Here is a 19,267-nt window from a genome sequence, read left to right as displayed (position 1 = left end):
AGCTGAAACAGAGCCTGCATTTACTGAACTCGTGCAAGTTTCATCTTCATAATAACAAGCTCACATCCAGATAAATTCTGCCAGACTTTGTGTTTCCTGAGGCAGTCCATACATTTTCAGTCTTCAAGTGGCTTTGATAATGAGACATCAGCAAAGTAATGACCAGCTTTGCTAGAAGTTTTTTGGAAATAGTAGCAACCTGTAGCAGAGCAGAAATCAGGCTCTTGCATACTTTGGTAGAAAGTCTTTGCAGGCCTGCTTTGGTTGTGGGGTGTTGTCCTGAAGCTTCAGTACATCACCCTAACCCTTTTTACTTCTAGTTCTCCTGTCATTGAAGAGCTGAGCTATTCTGGGAAGTAGTGGGGGCAAAAGAAATTGAAAACAATAAACCATCGGAAAAATGGTGTCCTGGTTTCTGTCCGTATACCTGCTTTTGTATGACCTGAGTCAGTGACTTTTTATATTTGCATTTGCTGGATCTAGTACATGGTCGGAAGGGAGAACATATCCTTGTTCTGCATATGGCACCATTAAGTAATCACTAGTGCTCATAGTAGCAGTGTCTGGAGTCAGGTGAGCAGGGGGTGCTGATGTACAGATCCGGGGCACAATTCAGTTAATTACAGCCCAACCAGGTTAACAGCAAGCAATTCAAGGCAGGGTAGTAAGAAGAGAAAAACTGTATTTGTCCTACAGTAGTCTCTGATTCTTTGAAATTAGGTAGAGAAATAATGGTGGCACAGGTGAAACAGTGAGAGAAATGAAGGAGGGTTGGTGTATGGAGGAGAGAGCCCAGGCTGATGAGAAGGAAGTCAGCTTTTGACTAAATTTCGATTAGTGTGCACTGATCTGAATCTCAAAGCCCAGCTGTTCTCTCTACAGTCTTATCTCTTTTAGGCATCTTCAGTAACTGGCTTTTGTGTTCTGAATTTTGGGACTGTATTTTTTGAAGGGGCTTCCTGCTAGGGAAGAACTTGTTGTACAAGCCTTACTGGTACATGAGAGATACACACATATGTTGATATTATGTAAATGTAAAGAGTTCTCATATCTACATTTGATTCATATTTAAGTAGATTTTCTATTACATAAAATAGGTCATGAACCCAGGATTCTGCTGAAATGTCTTTCAGTGTGCACTCTTTTGAGTCGCCTAGCTGCACTTGGCTGTACTAGTCCATTTGGAAAAATACTGGGCAAAGGAAACAGTTGGAAAATTATTTCACAATAAGGAACAGACATGCTGATTCTTAGAAGTGCCACTTAGAAGTTAATTGAAAACCTTGGAAGCTTTCTTTCTGGGTCTTTCCCCACCATTTCACATAATTGCAACACTACTTTAAAAAGTTTTCAAATTGGTTTAAGGGCACCTAAGATGGGATCCTCTGCTTGATGTAAACTGTTGTTTGTAAGCAGCAAGCCGTGGAGATCAAGTGCCCTTCTGCCCAGGAACTGTACGCTATCCAGGGTGATGTACACTCACTTAATGTTCCAAGTTGTTACCAGACTGAAAATATGTGCTGTTTCTTCAGGCACTTTGCTTAAAATCTTCAAATCTAATTTGTCGACTCTAGTTCCCTTCGTGTTCCTTTCACAATGTTCTATTAGTGACAGACTTTCTGAGCAGCTGCCCACTGTCTTTGCCCCCTGAGACAACTGGAAACGTGGGCTAAAGGCTGTAGATGGTCTGATCAGGAGGTTCACATTAGTGTCAAATGCAGTTGTGTTCCTTTTCCAACAGTTGGTGGAAGTTTTGTATGATGAGTGGAGGAAAACATTTAGGAAGACACTTGTATAAAACATATGGGGAAAATGGATGCAGCTGTATTCCTTCAAATCTGATGGTGACCAAAATAGTAGGACAAATGCCATTAACATTTAGTTGATACTTTGCTAGTTGACAGAAAACATAAAATAAATTTGCTTTTAGAGATTTTATTTACTGTTTGAAAACTATAATGTAAGTGCTGTTGCTCTATTCTGTCAACAAACTGTTCGTAAAAAACCAGTTGCTATATTCCTGTATTTTGTAAAAAAAGTTTTAACCATACATAGCTCAGTTAAGAATTTAGTACGATACTCAAATGCAAAATGCTTCAAAATAGGCAACTTCCACCAAGAAAGTATGTCTAAAAAGGAGTGGAAAAGGCATGTACTTGCCAAGTTCAGACTTCTGTTTCTACTGCAGCTTTTGATGATATTCCTGACTTGTAAATAGGCTACAGTCTTTCCCATGCCCTAGGTGCTTGGGATTGAACATGTTTTTAGCTACTGTTGACTTAGAATTGTTAGCTAGTAACTCTCAATGTGAGGCTGATTGCTTTAAGACTGGCTTGGACACCTCTGTGCCAAATGTTCCTTAGCACTGTACTTTTAGAAAAAAGTTTTGCATAGTGACTTGTTTGTGGTTGTTCTCTCTTTTTTAATAGCCACATAAATGTCAACCAGCTGGCACTCGAGGCAGCATATCAGGGTTTTAGGATAACTGTGTCCAGTACCAGTACCTTTCTGTCGTTCTTGTATCCACGTGCCTTCTTAACTTAAACTCTCTCCTGGCCAGTATTCTTGTGATTCCTCTATACTCAGCCCTGGATTTGTGCCATCTATCCCATACATGCCGGTTACTTATTACCAGGCAGGCCTGTCAGTGCCTGAGGATGTCGTGTCCCTCTCTTGGGAAACTTGTGGCCAGTAAGGCTTTCTCAAAACAAAGGATCATTTGTTGATATGTAGAGCAACAATTCAGAGACAAGAATATTAAGCCAAAAATCTAAATGTGTGTTTTGTTTTATGCGAATGTCTGGTTATGAGGCAGAGCAGGCAGTTGTGGGTTGTTTTTTTTCATCAGTGAGTACCCATGCAGAGATTTAGTCTGTTTTTAGGACTTCATAAATAGTGCTGTCATTACCCACACACATTCCTCTCCCTTCCACCCCTGCCCTGCCCTCCCCTACCCTCCTGGAAGGTTGTGTAGACAAGGGAAAAAAGGAATTTGGTCATTCGGGGCTTCTGCTATCTGGTTAGAGAGTCTCTGTAAAATGCCGCATGCATAACGGAGGTGTCTGATGTGTTTGGAGCAGGGTCAGACCTATTATATGTGTAGTGCCCAGTGAGATAGATGGTTCTGGGTGCACTGCAGTTACATTTCATGTGTTTTCAAATTTTGTTGAGTTAACAACATGTATGGTGCCCGCCTGGGCTGTGCCCATGTTACCATCCAGAAATGTAGGGTCCCTATGAGTTTCTCCCTGTGAACCAGCTCCCCAGCTTGCCTCCAGCTGATTTCTTCTTCCCTCTGCCCCTCAGAGCAGCCCGTGTTAAAGGTTCACAGCCGTTAGGAGAATTTGTCCAGTTGCTGTTTCATGTGAAACTGGGCAAAGTCCTCCACTCCTGACATATTTGCTGTACAAGCTTATTTGGGGGTTATCTTTCTTTCCTGTTCGGGTCAGCTTAGGCGTGGTCAGACAATTAATTTTGGTTTCTTGTACAAGACCATTTCCCTCAGCCAGAGGGAATGTGCTGCCAATGTGCTGCCAGAAACAACCTGAAGTCTCAAGTGACTCCAGTTTAAAACATTCCCTCCTGGCAATGTCTTGATTGTATTTCAACAAAATAATTAGTGTAGGACAGCTATTAAGAAAGTGCTTGCCTGTGTGTGTAATGCTGCATTATTCTTCTATTCATCTATATTCTGTGAATTTATTGCAGAAGATGTAGCCCTTGCACATGGAAGAAAGAATATAGGTGATATTGCAGTATGAATTCAGGGACGTGGGGTTTTATTTATTTATTCTTACAGAGCAGAGAATCAGCCTCTTAGAAATAATAAGGAGCTCAGGGAGCCCTCGCGTTTGCCATAATTGAACCTCCCTTTCTGGATCCTGGTTATTGCAAGCTCTACACTTTAGCTGCTGGCTGTGGACATACAAACACCTAACCTTAGTAAAATGACTCCCACTAGGCTTAAGTTTAAATCTAGACAGATGATCCTCAGGAGTCCTCTTTCTTTCCATAGCCCAATGCCTGAGTTTTTGCTGGTTCAAATCCTAGTGCAGATCCTGACTCTGTTTTCTTTGTGAACCCCAGGCATAAGCTCACCAAAATGATTTCTCCTGAACTCATCCCATTCTTGTTTGTTTTAGCCATTGTGCAGTGATCCTTGACATCTCCAGACCTACGCTTTGCCAAGTAATTCCATATTTGCTGCAGCTCTAAAGAGCTGGCCTCTGGCCCTTGTTGGCTACAATCCAAGCGTGGTTTAGCCTCAGCCCTGCCAGCTTCAGAGGAGTGTGATGGGACATGTAAATTTCTTATAAGTCACATTACACATTAAGTTATAAATAATAATTTGTTACTCTTATGAAATTTATCTTTACATCTACAAAAATAATAAATTTTTTTTATGGTAGTCTGTCTCAAGAGAAGGCTGCTCAGGAAGACGACAAACGCACTCTGATAAAGAGAAAGCATCCTCTCTGCTGTTGTTAGTGATATGGGCAAGTCAGCAAATGAACTAGAGGTTTTTTGGTAGCATTTTAGTTTACAGGCTTCAGTGATTATTGTTGCATTGTAATCGGTACTGGAAATATGTTCCATTTCTGCCAGAGTTTTCATTTGCTGCCTCGTTTTGCTGACTTAGAATCCCTGCTGAGTGTCCAGGGGGCAGTTGTCACACTGGTGAAGGGACAGGTACAGATTTGTAGCTTTACTGATAAAATGAGAGGGTGTTTGAATGCTATAGCTTCATATCCAGTAAAACAGATCTATAAGCTCCTCTTTTAATACTATCTTAGTAAAAATGTCTGTGTTTAGTATGGTATGTGTACATTTTTACTTACTTTACGTTTGAAAACTGCTATAGATTAAGCTTCAATGGTAGCTTGGACTTCAGCAGTATTGAGTGTTTAAGATGCTGTATATAGTAAGGAGACAGGGTGGTCCAACAACAGTAGGTGGCCTTTCTTCTCTCAGCAGCAAGTGGTTGATGTAAAATTATGATTGTTTACAAACAGTGGATTTAAGGCTAAGTTCCAATATTGTGGTTAACTTAAAAAAAATAAAAAGACACTGGTATTTGAACAGAAAGTGCTAGAATTGGTTTCAAGACTGTTTTAACTTAGTTCCTCAAGAAAATATGCTTTTGAGAAGGTAGGTGGGGGAAGGTATTAACAGTTCCATGATCTGGACATTACCACTGCAGTCAGCAGTTTTACAAAGTCCAGAAAAGTATGTGGATTTATTCAGATGCCGAGCAGCTCAGTTGCAGAAATATCCCAGCAACTTTACAGTTGTCCTGCAGGGACCCAAAGCCTCTGTGGCCAGTGGAAAAGTGCCAAGGTAGCAGTGGCAGTAGGAGGGTAAGATGATAGTCCCACAGGCAGCTTGATGCCAGGCCAGCTTGTCCCAAGGGCCTTGAGGGAGCTAGCTCTCCAAGCTCTGAAGATATTTAGAAGGATGCAGAAGTGCTGTGTTAAACAGGGGCACGTGTACAATGTCCTTGAAGCACGTGTCGGCAGTGGCATTGCAGGTTGCTGGGGCTCATCAGAGCGGGTGTTGGCTGTCCCTGGTCACAGGGCAGGGGTGGCTCCTCATGGGTTAGGAGGCTTCTGCTCCCTGCTGTACCTCCGGGGGGTGTCAGTGACCTTTTAACTTTAATGGAGAGAAAAAGAACCAGCGAATTACTGCAAGTGGCAACATCGTAAAACCCACTGCAGGAAAGGGTATTGATTGCTGAGTAGGAGACAAGCCAGATCTTTTAGGGTTTGTATCAGGAGGAAATCAGTGCTTTTCTCTGTTTTAGAAAGCAAAGGGCAATAAAATGGTTTGTGTCAAAAATCTTAGCCATGTCATCTTCTCAAAAGGGGAAGAATGAAAAATACAGTGCTGTCTGAATTTAAACAATAATAATTGCCAAAAATGATAAGTAATACATGATTCATCTAGGTAATGTTTTTTCATGATTCTCCTCAAGCAGAGGTCTTAATGGGTTTGGTTTTGAGTATAAAAGCAAAAAGAAACAGATCTGATATGAAAATGACGAATCTGGTGTCATCTCCTTAACTTATAACAATCAGATGTTGAACTAGAAGATAATCTGTTTTCCTAATGGTCATCACTAAATCAGTGATGTGAATTACTCTTCTAGGATGATGCTACTTGCTTTTGTACTTAACTTTTTGCGGAGACAATGTTCTAAAGGAGTTGATAAATCCTATATGATAATATTGTACTTGTCTTTATATATTAGGTAAATATGGCGAGAGATTCAGTATTGAGGAACTTGCAACTGTCAAGTTAGTCATGACAGACAGTGCAAGGGGAATACAGTGTTATAGTTATTTGGACTTTTTTCCTAGTAAAAAACTTTGATGGTTTTCCAAAACTTCCAGACTCGAAAAAACAGTGTGTATTATGTGGGTTACAGCTAGACTATGAAAACTGGAAATAAAAGAACTGATTCTTCTTTTTTTTTTTTTATTGTCTGCTGCTCTGAGGCACTCTAAGCATGTGCCTGAAAGTGGCAAGTGTACAAAGAAAGCCACAAAACAGTTCCCCAAACTGCAGTTACTAACATAAGGGTTCCTGAATCTCTAGCAGTAATTCCTGTATTAGTTTAGTACTATTTAACTTATCTCATTGTAATAATTAAGCTACAGGTAAATAGCTAAGAGTCATTTTGAAGTGCACTAAATGACATGACATGCTTTTGTCACAGTCCATTCTTCTTACTTGTCTTTTTGTGAGGAAAACATTGAATTCATTAAATACCTCTCCCCCAACCGCTCCCCCCCAAAGGAAACCCCACAAAAAATCACTTAGTTTTTGACTGCAGTCTGGATATATGTGAGATTAAGGGTTGACTTGAAGCCTGACAAAGCATTTTATAAGTTGCTAGTTTGTTCCTTGGTGAAGGCTCTGCAGAAATAAGCTTTTTGTTTGTTGCATCTGCAGAATCAAGTCAGGCATGAGCCTCAGGTCAGAGTAGCAAGCAATTTTCTAGAAACACACCTGAGCCCCTAAAGGTAAAGATGGCAAAAAGCTTCTGATGAGCTGAGCTTCTGGGTTGCATGTCTGTATGTTCCAGAATATGAAATCAGGTTTTAATTGCACCTTTTTCTCAGGACACCTACACAGCATTTCCTGCACACTCGCTGTAACTTCACAACAGTGCAACTCTGGATCACTTGCTCTCATGGTAACACTAATTCCAGTAAAGCCAAGTGTAACACTTCAGTACTCCTACAGGCATTTTTTTTTCCCCCATGTGTTTGCTGTTGTGTCTGATTTCTGTCAGAAGCTAATAATGAGATGCATTTCACTGTTTTTTCTTCTCTTTTCATATAAAGACTATTTCTGAGGTCAAATGCATTTAAAAAAAACAACTCAGAAGCTCTAAACTCAGGGAGATGATTCAGCTGGCCTTCCCTTGCTTTGAGGACATATGTTTGCATTGTGTAAAAGGTTTGTTTGCAGTTGATTGCCCACTGAGTGATAAGGCTGCCTCCATCTGTGCAGGACAGGCCTTCCACAACCGCATCTTTACATGATAGTGGTGAAGCAGGGTCAGGCAGCATTCCAGGCAGCATAGCAAGTAAGGTACTGCATTGTTTCATTGCTCTTCACTGAATCAGTCATGAGGACTAGGAGTTGCGGGAAGTGTCCAAGGGTGAATTTTCACCCAGTGAAGACTGGATATTCATCCATTTTTAGTATTCATTTTGGAGAGAAAGGACTGGAGTATAAGATGGTAGCATGGATCTCATCTTCAAGGAGCTGTGAAAAATGTCTTGGGCATTGGCATGACCTGGCAGTTCGCTAACTAAAGGAAAGAGAGGAGACTTCTTTAGGTCAAACCAGTTCTAGACAGCTGTGAGCTTTGTTAAATTTTATTTTTCTTGACTCAACTCCAAATTCACTCTTTTATTAAACTAGTATTGTTTAACCTTAATGCTTGTTTAGTACTGAGAGACTGTGGAGTGACTGGCAGCCCACAGATGTTCCATTCCCCAGGGTGTGACAATCAGCAGCTGGACAGCTGATCCCCTCCTTATACACCCTCTAGCCACCAAAAGATCAGAAGTTACCTGTGAGTTACCAAGGTCAGCTTTGAAACTACTTGATATGGACTTTGATTTTGGGAGAGCTGGGTCTGGAGGGAGTTGTTAACCAGAGTATTCTTGTGTGGTGCAGGAGCGTAGAGCCACCTCAGAACCAGTAGCAGAAGAACCCACAGCTAGCCAGACAAACAACTTTTATAGTTCAGCTGCTGTTTATCAGCCTAGGAGGAGCTTCGTACCCTCATAAAAAGAGGGAAGAATAATCTGGTAAGACATTCTTTCAATCTTCTAAGCTTTAGATATGCATCTTTAATCTACCTATTTGCAGTAGTCTTAGAAACCATACTTCTGTTTTCATGTCCTTGCCAAAGCATGCATAATCTCAAGATCTCAACTTCTTAGAGCTCCCTGAATTAAACTTTGTACTTCTGCTACCTAATAACGGCTGAAGGAAATGTTAAATTTGGACAAGCCTTGGTGACATTAAAAACAAACAACTTGTGATTTAGAGGTGGGTGAGCTGTAGAAATATTAAAGGCAGAAATCACCAGAAAAGTGGCTCTTTGGGGGGAGTAAGAGTCCTAAGTGATGAACCAAGTAGTTCAGGGAACAAATGGAGTCACTGGAGTTCTTGCAAGTCAGTGAGTTAAAGTCAGTAGCTGTGAGAAAAGCTTAGGTGAAACAACCGAGTCTCACAGCCTCTGAGAAAAAAGATGGTGTGTCTTTGGTGGAGAATACAGTGGGCTAGAAATGGCCTGATTTATAATGACTCACAAACCCCCGTAATTACGTGCAGGTCATTTGCCTGTTAAAGCTGAAGATGTGGCCATTAAGAAAGCAGAATGTAAGAAAGATCCAGAAATAGAAAAATAGCATTTCAAGGACAGATAATGTTCAAAGAAAAGACAATAAATATAATGTCTGAATATGGTAAAATGTTCAGTCTTAGCCAGCTTTACAATCCTAAAGACTACAAAAGGAAAGCTTCTGTATATTGGTCTAGACTCATCTCCTGATGTGGCCAATTGTCAGCCCTCCACTCTACTAAACAACTTGTTTTTGTTATTATTATAAAGGTATCAGGTGCAATGACATTCCTAAGGGGCTGCTCCTATTTGACGCATACAGCAAGAATTTAAACTGTAGGAAGAATACAGTTTAGTCTCCTCCCTAGAATTGTGTACCATTTCTAATAATAGAGTGATTTTTTTTGAAGATTTACCATCATATTAAGTTTAAATGAAGGAGAATGCTTTGAAATACTGACCATTTTTTTCTTAACTCGCATGCTAGGATGATACATTCTTCTATTTAATTTAAATTCTTTCATCATTGTAATGAATGGCTTGATTGCTGTGCCATATCATTATCATGATGAAGATTTTTGTTGTTTTAGAAATAACAAGTGTATAATAAAGGGATAGAAGAGATTAAGAGATACATTTGAAAGGGTAGTGGCTGTAGACAGTGAGGAACAAGAGGACTGCACAAGGAAATAAATGTTCAGAGCAGCTGGTGTGGGGCTGCTTATTCATTGCTGAAACACCTGGTGATTTCATTAAGGCTTCACATATATTAGGTGGAGCTAAAACAAATCAGGTAGCCCAGAGCCCCAAAGAATTGTTTGGTTTTATTTGTAAACGTTCCTGGGAAAGAATCATCTGATCATCCTCCAAAATATTAGTTTGATATCTATGAGCACTGCAGTAACAGGTGTTCCAAGTGTTCCAGCTTGGATAGCCTTTCTGTGGAAAGAATTTAAGATTTTGGTTTGCCAGTTTTTAGAGTCATCTCTTTGTGCTGAACTTGACTCAGAAAAGTTTCCCTATTGGACTGAAACAGAACTGTTCCAAGTTATAGCAGCCAAGTGCAGGCACCTTTTAGGTTCCCCAGGACATTTCTTTTAACCGTAGCAATAAGGGAAAATTTCATTTCTGATAACTTAGAGTGCACAGAGGTTAAATGCCACTCTTTTATACAAGCAACTTTCATGGAAGTGCTTGCTATGAAGGAGTATGCTTCCACGCTTTAGATGGTATTTGTTTTGAGTATCTCTCATGAGCTAATTCTGGGTGAAAGGAAACTGAGTACCTATCAATATTTTCATGTTAAACATCTGTTGCTGTGTTTTCCCTTAGGAGCATTTCATTAGATCGCTGTTTACTTGCATCGATACAGGGTCAAACATACTGTTGTGTTTCCCCAGGGGAACGCTCCAGTTATGCAAACCATACCGTAGATCTGTCCCCATGTCCTCCGGCTGTGCTGTGGTTTGCACTCGTTAGTACCCAAATGAGCTCTATGCCAGTCTCAAACCATATTCGCTGATGAAATTGCTCATGTAATTTGTCTTACCAGCTCCCAAATAGAAATAATTTCAGTCGGCAGTTGTGTACTGGCTTATAGATGAGATGAGCAGGTGGCTCAGGTTTGTGTGTGCTCTTTAATTTGGAGGAGTTGCACTTTGCAAGTACTCGTGTGAGGGCTGGAGTGGAGAAAGGGCTTGCATCAGGCTGGAGTGATGGGATTCTGCTAAGTCAGAGACATACCTGGGGCCTGAGCAGAGCTTATGTACTCAGGCCATATGGGAGAGCTTTTAAGTCCATTATTATTTGTTTGCTGTGGCTGTGCAACTTCCTCTTCCCCTTTGTACACAGTTTTTCTGACATGCTGTCACTGCCTCCATCTATCCTGATAGAGAAAGCAAAGGACACTATATAATTTCCGACCTTCTGTTGTTGAGCTGGTTGTTTAAAGAGAGAGAATTTCCCTTGGATGATGTCAGAGAAGAATCTGTATCTGCCAAGGTTCTTTGTATAGGAACAACTGTTAATATAAACAGGCAAATACCCAGGCAGGGCAATTGACCACAGTGGGGCAAAACCACTTTGGAAGTGAGGGAGTGCTGCCCTTCCTCCCCTCAGCCCTTCTTCTGAGGGTCTTAACAAATTCGTTGAAGGTGATGACCATTCATCTGTCATTCAGGAAGACTCCTTATGGTGAGGCATCTCCTTGCATTTCAGCTTTCAGGTAATTCCTCTCCTTTTCAACAGTTTTTCTGAGCGCAAACCAGTTCTTTTCCTGTGTTGAATGAGGAGCCCATCCCTTCTTTTTGTTATGATTTGGCCTGAAGTAAGGAAGTAACCAGTGGGAATTAGTTTATTTTTTTAGGTCACAAAATGCAACCTTCCTTGCCAGTGTTGCATTCTTCTTTCTCCATGCTTCTGTCGAGCATTTCACAAAGTGCAAGTAAGATAGGAATCACACTCCATTTCTTCTGGAGAAACTTATCAGCTTCAAGCCAAGGCCCTGAGAAAGGAAAGAGCTATGGTACCTGGGCATCTCTAGGTAATTTAACCTTATAACTGCTGCTAAGCCTTCAGCAGCAGAGTATCCCTTGGCTTTTCAGAGTTAATTGCATAGCCCAGAGAGGTGGTGGTATTTGAAAGGTGTAGAGGAAAGGAAGCCTTTAAAGCTCTTGAATTAGAGATGTGCAGAACTGCTGCCTTGCATCACGTTCCCCTGACAGCACTGCCCTCAGTGTTTTCTGCACTTAGCTGCAAGGTTTGTACACCCATAACAGGAACAGGCTGTGAGCAATTTTTCAATGTTCAGTTTTACATTTAACAGAAGTGTAAAGTTCAGTGGTGTGGAATTTCCCTTCTTGGTTGTTAGCTAGCTTGCTAGGTCTCAAAACCGAGCAGCCTGAATTGTAGGCAGAATCCTTCTTCCTCCAGGTAGGTATGTTCCGGGGTTCAGAGCTGTCCTGGCCCTCCTCCCATCAAAACTCCAACAGAAGTTATCCTCTTGAGGTCTATCATATTTTATTTTAATTCAAAATATCTGAAGGAAAATGATGTAACAGAATGTAACATTACAAATTTTATATTGCTGCGAAAGAAAAAAAAAATCATGTGGGCCTGCTCAGAGACTTGTTTCTTTTGAAATAATGGATTCCATAAAATCGCAGACCAAAAGAGGTGGGAGATGCAAGGCATCTGGCAGAGTTTACAGCCCTGGGGGGTCGGCAGGCGCAGCACAGCCTCCTGCAAACAAAAGCCGAGTGTTTTGCTGATGCGATTGCAAAACATATGTTTGCCCAGGACTGTTATGATCTTGGGAATAGGCAGGAGGCCAGATTTCTGCAGCAGCAGCAGCAGCAGGCACTTAGTCACACAAATATCTGCAAAATGTGAACCTCCTGCGATTTCTCGGTTTAAAAGCCGTAATTATTTTGTTGCTTAAAGAGAAGGTAGAAACTCTTGCACAAGGAACTGGGAAAAGCGTCGTTCCAAAGAGCGTCTCTGTGCCGGGGAGGAGAGCGAAGCGGAGCCGAGGGGGCCGGAGCTCGGGGCCCCGCTGCCGGGCCGGGGTGAGCTGGGGGGCCGCTGCCTCTTATCGCCCTTCCCGGGGCGCTTGCTGGCATTCCCGGCAGCGGGAGCCGCCGTGGGGCCGCAGCTGGTGCCCGGCGGCCGCTCCGCCCCTGCCAGGCAGGGCGGGCGAGGGGGCGGGACGGGGCTCGGTGCCGCCCCGGCCCGGCGGTGCCGCGGCAGAGCCGCAGCGGGGCCGCAGAGCAGCGAGCCCAGGGCCGAGCCCTGCAGCGCCGGGCCGCCAGCACCAGGTACTCGCGGGTGGCGAGGGGCCGGGGGTGTCCCTACGCCTGGTCACCGCGGGGCTGCGCCTCCCCGGGGGTGGGGGTCTCGCTCCCCGGGCGCATCCCCCGGAGAAATCCCTGCTGGAGGGAGGGGCGGGGGCCCGAGCAGCTCCCTGCGGGGCTGGGAAGGCAGGAGCAGCCCTGCCCTGCGGGCTCCTCTCTTGGAGGGTGTCGTTCGCGGGTCGCAGGTCCTGACTACCTGCGGGATAACCAGCTGCTGCCTGCGGTGACTGTGCAGATCCTGTCGTTATCCTGCCCATCGCCCCTGGTCCCACAAGGGCTGTGTACCGCTTGTGTGTGTGGTGGCAGGGTGTCTCCTGTGGGTTCTCAGGCTTACCCAGGTGGTTTTATGCCTTGGAATTGCCCGGTATTTATTTAGTTCTTGCACAGACTTGGATTATCCTTTTGAAACAGTAAGGCTAGTCCTTGTAGTGCTGATGGGGGAGAGCTTGCTGTAATTGTAAACAAGTGCAAGTCCAGAGCATTATTGTGGGCAGGAATGAACCTGCTGTTTTAGATCTCTCCTGTAAATTTCTTAGTGTCACCACATTAAGATATTTTTCTTTTAAAGGAAATTTTTAAATCCTCAAAACCACTGCAGGTTGCCACAGAACTTGTTTTGAATTTTTCTGATTTGCACTGATCTAGTAACTCGTTGGTACCTATAGATACATACATATTGCTTTGACACAATCCAGCAATACCCTCTATGTAATGCAAACACTAAGTATCACATTTAAAGTTGTTTCCTCCTGTCCCACCAATTTATTGGTATTTAAACAGTGTTTACAGCAGGGAAATTGCAGACATTCATTTCAAATCCTTTGCTCTTTAATCTTTCTGTTTCATTGTACGTATTACAGAAGTGCCAGATAGAAAAGCTGGGCATTAATCAGTGAAATTCAGCCTCAGTTTCAGTGAGCTCATATCAAAAGTAACTTGGGTTGTGGACTCTAGGCAGTTGTGTCACAAAACCACTTTAGGAAGAGCTGTTACTGAGGAAAAATAGGATGCCTTGAGACTACTCCAGCTGGACCTGTTTGTACTACTCAGATCTAGAAGATGACCAGAGGAGAGGTGTTAGAGCTGGAGACAGAGTAGCCTGGGCTTTGCTTTTATTCCTCCCGTTGTGAACAAGGTGTGTGACCTTGGGGACACACTCACTTGCCTTGATTTCTGTCTTGAATCAAGTCATGTAAACTAGATGGGGATGTTTTTAAAATCAGAAATTTCAGTGGACTTGGAGACATTCAGAGAAAGTACACTTACTGATATTGAAATTAATGTAGTTTAAGTCTTTAAATTCATATAGGAATAATATATTCTGTGTGAAATAGAAACAGTTCAGCATTTGCCATGCTCTAATTACAGTGAAGAGTGGTAGGTCTGTGGAACAAAGTGCTTTGTAACAGAGGGGGAGTACTTGTTCTCAGTTCTTTAAATCTGTACAAGTGGAGACATGTCTGGTGCTTCAGCTGAACGACAGTCTCAGATGCCCAGCAAATGGATCCACTGCAGAAATTTAGAGTACGTGAACATTTTTGGGGTAATTTTTTTCCTGTCATTATAATGTGAATCATGGTTTGTTTGAGAAAGCCACAACAATTGCAGTTACTTCAGGATTAGGTAAATTAATAAAATAGGAAAAACTGCCAGTTCTGCATAGCCCCACATTTAGAAAAGGTCTAAAATTTGTGGGGTATTTTGTGTGTGTGTGTGTGTTTGTAAGAAAAGAAACATATTTAATCACTTCTCTTTGTTTCTTAATCCCTTCCTTTCCAAAAGCTCTCCATCTGATATGAAACTGCAGTAGCTACTGCATTTTGCAGAACTGAAAATACAGCTTTTAGGCTGAGTATGTATCAGCTTGGTGACAACTTGTCCTGTGGGGCCAGTTGTGCCAGTTCTTGTTGTTAAGGTCCTAAACAAGGAAACTCCATTTGTAGCCTGTCAGTGTCACCACCAGTGAGGTTTTGCTGTCAGTGACCTTTAAAGGGGAAGTAGGAACCAGACACAGTGAGTGAAGCAGCAGCAACAGCAGCGGCAGCATGAAGCCTCTTAGGCTGGTAAGTGCCAAAGTCTCTCTTGGAAATGCAACACAACCTTCTTGGACACTTAGATGCTTAGGGGCATTTCATCCTATAAGCTTATAAAGCCCTAAATGGGTATTTTTAATGCCCATGCCTCAAATCCATTTTGTAGTATACTATGCTGAATTTTCAGCACTGGCACGTTGGAGGAATTAATTCTCTTAGGAGATTGTGTTGAAGAGTTTTTAACCCACAGCTCATTGTGCCTTTCTGAACCTTAAGCTTGTGTAGGAATGCACCTAGATTACATAAAATGATGACTGGTTTTCTAGGAAAATGTTACCTCCAAAAAAAATCACCTCAAACTCATTTCCCTTCTCTGTTTCCTTACTTTAGATTGTTTTATACTGTATTATGGGGTGTGGTTTTTATATAATTTTTTGAATTTGAATCTAGCAGCTTTTAGTGCTTAATCAGGACACAGATGATTCAGATAAAAATGTTTATCCAAATGTGATTTAGTGAAGTAAATTGATAATTACAATTTTATTTTGCCTATGGTTTGTCTATGATAAAATGTTCTCTTTGCCATTTAGAGAAGGCCTAAATAAGTATGTAAATAAGTCTCCCTGCGAGATGTAACATTTGATAGTCGTACTTTGCTAACACCCGGGAAGCAGTCTGAGCATTGTGGGTCATAACTAGTGCTCAGCTCATGAATCCTGGAAGACTGAAAATTAGCAGTTTGGTAACAGTCCCCAAACTCATCAGACAAAACTATCATTGAGTTTTGGGAGAGGTTTTGTGGTAAGAGACAGACCTCTAGCTGCAAGGAACCAGTAGTGAGGGAGCAACGGGGTTGCTGGAAAAGCATTTACAAACCCTGTGGAAGAAGAACTGCAGCTAAGGTTTGATAGCTGTTCCTGTTCCAGAGGCCTCGCGACTTGGCTTGTAGCTTAGCTCTGCTGCAGAAGGTGCTTTTCTAGGTGAAATTTCTGATACTGAATGTCTGCTTAGGCTGTGACTTTTTATTTTCTTCACTTGCATTTTTAAGAGACAGAGCCAAAGCAGACGATGTTCTATTACTAGCAGAGGTGATGTGTGTTGTACTTTTAAATATTTATAAACCTCTTCTACACATCTGCTGTTCAATTTTCCATCTCAAGCTTTTACTTAAATTTGATAGGAATGCTCTTCCTGTCAAGACACTTTAAAAAGTTAGTAAAAAGTGGACTTGATTGACAGTCATAAGATACAGAAAATCTGTCAGTTGTGTGAGTTTATATGTGTTGGAGGCTTTAGAGTGGTCTTTTCTGAGCACGTATGTGCACGCAGTACAGATTTTTGGTCTGGTTGTCCTTGTGGAGTTGGTTGTGCTAACTAGGCCAGACTGGTAAAAGAGAATGGTAACTGGGAAGTATGTAATTAAGTTTGCAGACTTGTCTCATTAACTTTTCTGTCTCAGTCTGAAGAGCTGTTTCTTGGTGTGAATTTGCATAAAACATTTCCTGGCTGAGAAGTGTCTGAAAAGGCCCTCAGTCTGCTGGTTACAGCATTACCCCGTGACTGGAGCTCAAGCCACCAGTCTTCTGTAGCAGTTTCTGTAACATGTGTAGCTTTTCTGTTTCTCAGGGGATTTTTTTCCCTCAGTGGGAGATCACTTGTCCTACCTCACAGGAATCTTGCATTTTCTAAACATGAAGTGAGTTCCTCAGGTGATATGATGATGATGATGAACTTCACCCGGTTCCTGTTGAACATAGTTCCCATAGAAATAATGATAGTGGCTGTAGAGAAATACAAATTACGTTACATAAGGGGAAAGAGGAGGCTTTTCTGGGATTTTCAGGGTTGTCTCTGCCAAAATAGCAATACAGCATTTATATGGCAGGTGAGCAGTGGAGTGGATTGCCACCAGGCAAGGCCCACCTCCCTCCATTAGCTTGAGTTTCTGGGTGTTGGAAGTGAAATCTGTTCCACCCTTGGTCCTCAGCTTTGCAGAAACCTGAGTTTTATGGTCTGGCTTTGAAGATGGAGTGCCTCTGATGCAGCATCATCATTATTATTTATTATTATTGTTATTATTATTTATTTGCACCTAAAGCCTCAGTTGTGGTTGGCTTTCTGCTGAGCTTGGAGCTCTATTCAGCTGCAGAGTTTCTAAACTGAATGAAAGTGGTGTGGTGAGGTTGACAAACAGGAGGAAAGGAGCTGGGAGAAGTTTGATGCAGAGAACACGTCACTAAGTAGGTCACTTTGGTGTGCAACTCAGTGGTCTGGAATCGCATGAAAGTTGCTTATACTTTTGTAATAACCAAAATAATTATAGGTTTTTTTCCATCTGCTGCTCGTCCTGGCTTCGACTGCTTTACCAAGTGCTTGTTGGTGCTTCAGATGAGGTGGAGCTTGAGGAGGAAGGTGCAGGAGAGAGATGTGATGTGTCTGGTCAGGATGCAGGTTTTGCCTTTGAAAGGGAAGGAGAGTGGTGCTCCTTGAGTGTATTTGGAAGATGGAGGCTTAGTGAAGGGTATTGTGGAGCATAGAAATATGTTTAAAATGAAGGGAAGATTCACTAGGACTGTTTTGAGAATTATTACTGTGTTATCTATGTAGTATTTGAAATGTTGATATACTGGGAGCACCCCTGCTATTTCTGAAGTACTAGGAGAACTTTATTAAATGCTAATTCCGAAAAAGAGGGGAAGGCAGTATAAAGGGTTTGCCATAGCTTTTAACTGAAGAATAAAAGTTTTCAAAAGACTTCTAACGGGTCAGATTTTACACAAGTCTCATGACTGTGTTAAGCATGCACCTTATGACAAGCTGCTTCTGTTCTCAGCACGCTCTGGGAGAAACTCCCCTTTTGCAGGTGGGAAACAGGGTCATCTTCACAAACCCTTTGCAACTTCTCTGTCAGAATAGAGACTTGAACCCAGGCTTCTCAAGGACTGGGTTGGTGCCATGATATCAATCAGGGGGATGCTCCCTCTCCTCAGTGAAAACAAAGCAATTTATTTAATCCTTAAAAAACCTCTTAAGTCACTTTGCAGAGAGTGTTTGGTGAGTTAAGTAATGTGTAACCTGTTGTGTGCAGTGTAATCGTAAGTTTGACCTCTGCTTTAAAAAACTGAAGTGTGTTGATAGTGATGTATTTTATATTGCCAGGCAAAATATGTTAGCAGCCTGCTCATCTTAAATTGTGGGGTTTTTTTCTTCCTCCTGCTGTTCTGGGAAAGGGAAAGACTGAAACATAGTTGTTCAAGAATTAAACTTCAAGGTATTTTTCTTGGAGTGCTTGATTTGGCAGATACCTGCTAAATGAAATGCTGCTTACAGACTGCTAATTTAAATGATGCTTACAAACTTTTTTTGCTTGCTGTCATTTAGATGTAAGATGTTTCTCTAATTTGCTAGTGTAGTTGTAGCTGAAATAAGAAGCTCTGCTAGCGCATTGAGAAGAGGTGGCAATAAATTCCATCCTACAAGTGACGTTACTTGGCTGACAGGGAAAATTTGCTTGTGAATGTTGGGACCCTCAGCAGGAAAAAGCTGTATTGCAGAGAAAGAGTGAAAAGACTACTAGTAGAGAGCTGCCCTTTGATCTTACTTCATCCAAATAAGACTTGAGAAATTAAGACATCTGACTTAGGATTTAAGGAGACTGTCAGAGTCTGAAGAGTTTGATGGTTGCCACTTAGACCTGTACTGATTGTTTCTGGCTCTGAAGCTGGTTTTTAATCTTAGGGGAAAATTCAGGGAACGGTAACTGATTAATAAAATTGCTTTCATACAGTGAACTCATGCAAATAGAAACCTCAGCTAAAGACAGAAAGAGTGCAGAAGTGAGTGCAACCAGCATCTCATGTTTATAACAGCCTTTATTTATGTGGGGAAAATGTAGCAAAGTTAAAAACTGCATTTGGCAGGAAGTTTTGGGGGCTTCATCTGCTCTTGAGGCCTAAACCAGCTGAAGATGCCCCTCTGCTCTGTGTGGCCTGAACTGACTCACTATATGGTTATTTATTCATCAAAATCCGCTTTAGAACCTGGATGGTTTGGGCTATGGAATGGAGGCAATGATTATATTCTCAAAGACGATTGGGAAAGAGGGAACAGATAAGGAGCCCAAACCATTAGTTTATATATAGCCTAGTGTTTAGCACTCAGCTCCATCCTTTGCATTAACCCCAGGTCTCCCTCCATCTATAAGAGTGCCATGTCATCAGCTGCCCTGCAGGAAGCTGGTCTGGGTGGCAGGACTCCCATCTTGTCTGGGGAAGCCAAGCTGCTTGCTGGGGAGTAATCCCCTCAGGAGAGCTGGTTTGCAACAAATGCTGCACATGTGACGGAGGGAGCCTCTGGAGCGATGGGGAGGTGGGCACGTGTGAATATGTGTGGTGAGGCCATGTCCTGCTTTGGTATGTGCCCCCTGGACCCTGCTGTGCCTTCTCTGAGGGCTGCTCTGTTCTAAACGCAGACACTGCCCTTGAATATACGGCTCCCACCCTTCCAAAGGGAACGAACGG

At 42.2% G+C, this 19,267-nt stretch overlaps 1 protein-coding gene and 1 long non-coding RNA gene across 3 annotated transcripts in view; both read left to right on the top strand.

Moving 5' to 3' along the window:
• The window catches only part of SESN1 (sestrin 1), a 77,734-nt gene that overhangs the window by 47,962 nt on the left and 10,505 nt on the right, over positions 1–19,267 (top strand). Inside the window, exon 1 of one of the 2 annotated variants that reach the window (XM_027633921.1) lies at positions 12,661–12,678. The exons of the other annotated variant lie outside the window; for it this stretch is intronic. The gene's annotated coding sequence lies outside the window, so the exon portion shown is untranslated. Of the gene's footprint in view, positions 1–12,660; positions 12,679–19,267 lie in introns of those variants that run through there. 2 annotated transcript variants of the gene reach the window in all.
• Positions 1,018–19,056, top strand: LOC113942811. Its single transcript, XR_003526062.1, has 3 exons — positions 1,018–1,028; positions 5,504–5,506; positions 18,785–19,056. It is a non-coding gene; the product is annotated as an uncharacterized LOC113942811 (long non-coding RNA).

The sequence above is a fragment of the Corapipo altera genome, unplaced genomic scaffold, assembly GCF_003945725.1.
Source record: "Corapipo altera isolate COAL_440 unplaced genomic scaffold, ASM394572v1 2b, whole genome shotgun sequence".
Taxonomy (NCBI): Eukaryota; Metazoa; Chordata; class Aves; order Passeriformes; family Pipridae; genus Corapipo; species Corapipo altera.
This window is presented reverse-complemented; position numbering and strand designations above follow the sequence as displayed.